This window comes from Gossypium raimondii, chromosome 13 (genome assembly GCF_025698545.1).
Source record: "Gossypium raimondii isolate GPD5lz chromosome 13, ASM2569854v1, whole genome shotgun sequence".
In the NCBI taxonomy this organism is placed as follows: domain Eukaryota; kingdom Viridiplantae; phylum Streptophyta; class Magnoliopsida; order Malvales; family Malvaceae; genus Gossypium; species Gossypium raimondii.
In genome coordinates this window covers 35,824,765-35,825,712 of record NC_068577.1, presented here as the reverse complement: position 1 = coordinate 35,825,712, position 948 = coordinate 35,824,765, and the positions used below count along the sequence as shown (strand labels likewise).

Here is a 948-nt window from a genome sequence, read left to right as displayed (position 1 = left end):
CATTTATTTGAGTTAAAAGGGGCATAAAAAGGTGTGTATATTTTCGTGTTTCCACTGTGTCACTCTTCAATGAGTTAAATATGGGATTTAGAAGGTTGGATATTGAGGAACCCAAATTCGAAATGAAACTAGTGATGTTTCAAATGCTACCAACGGTGGGTCAATTCAGTGGTATGCCCACAGAAGATCCACACTTACACCTTTGTTTGTTCATGGAGGTGAGTGATTCATTCAAGATAGCTGGTGTGACTGAAGATTTGCTGAGGTTAAAACTTTTTCCATACTCGTTGTGAGATCGAGCACAAGCATGGTTGAATTCATTCCCACCAAGTTCAGTATTTACTTGGCAAGAATTAGTAGAAAGGTTATTGGTTAAGTATTTTCTATCGAGCAAAAAAGCAAAGTTACGTAATGAGATAACTAATTTCCAACAATTGGATCATGAGTCTTTATACGAGGCATAGGAAATATTCAAGAAATTACTTCGTAAGTGTCCTCATCAGGGGATTCATCATTCTGTCTAATTTGAGATGTTTTATAACAGTCTCAACGCAGACACAAGATTAATGGTGCATGATTTTGCGAATAGTGTGATTTTTTCTAAGTCTTATAATGAGGATTACGAGATCATCGAGAGGATCGCAAGTAAAAATTACCAATGGCTGACAAATTGAGCAGTTTCAGGAAGACGAGTAGCTGAAGTGCATGAGGTGGACGCACTGACTTCACTATCTAATCAGGTATCTTCTATTTCCTCTATGTTAAAATAGTTTACCACTAATGGTTTAAATAATTTTGTAGCTCAATCACCAAGTTATTATGAAGTTATTTCTTGTAAATAATGTGGGGATGGTTATTCTTTTGAGAATTGCCCTTCAAATCTCGAATTAGTTTATTATCTAAGGAACCAGCATCAAAATAGAAGTGGACAAGGACCACAATCCAACT

At 36.1% G+C, this 948-nt stretch overlaps 1 non-coding gene across 1 annotated transcript; it reads right to left on the bottom strand.

Annotated features, from left to right (window-relative positions):
- Window positions 1-401: 401 nt before the first annotated feature.
- Window positions 402-508, bottom strand: LOC128036336 (small nucleolar RNA R71). Its single transcript, XR_008193134.1, has one exon. It is a non-coding gene; the product is annotated as a small nucleolar RNA R71 (small nucleolar RNA).
- Between the last annotated feature and the right edge of the window lie 440 nt (window positions 509-948).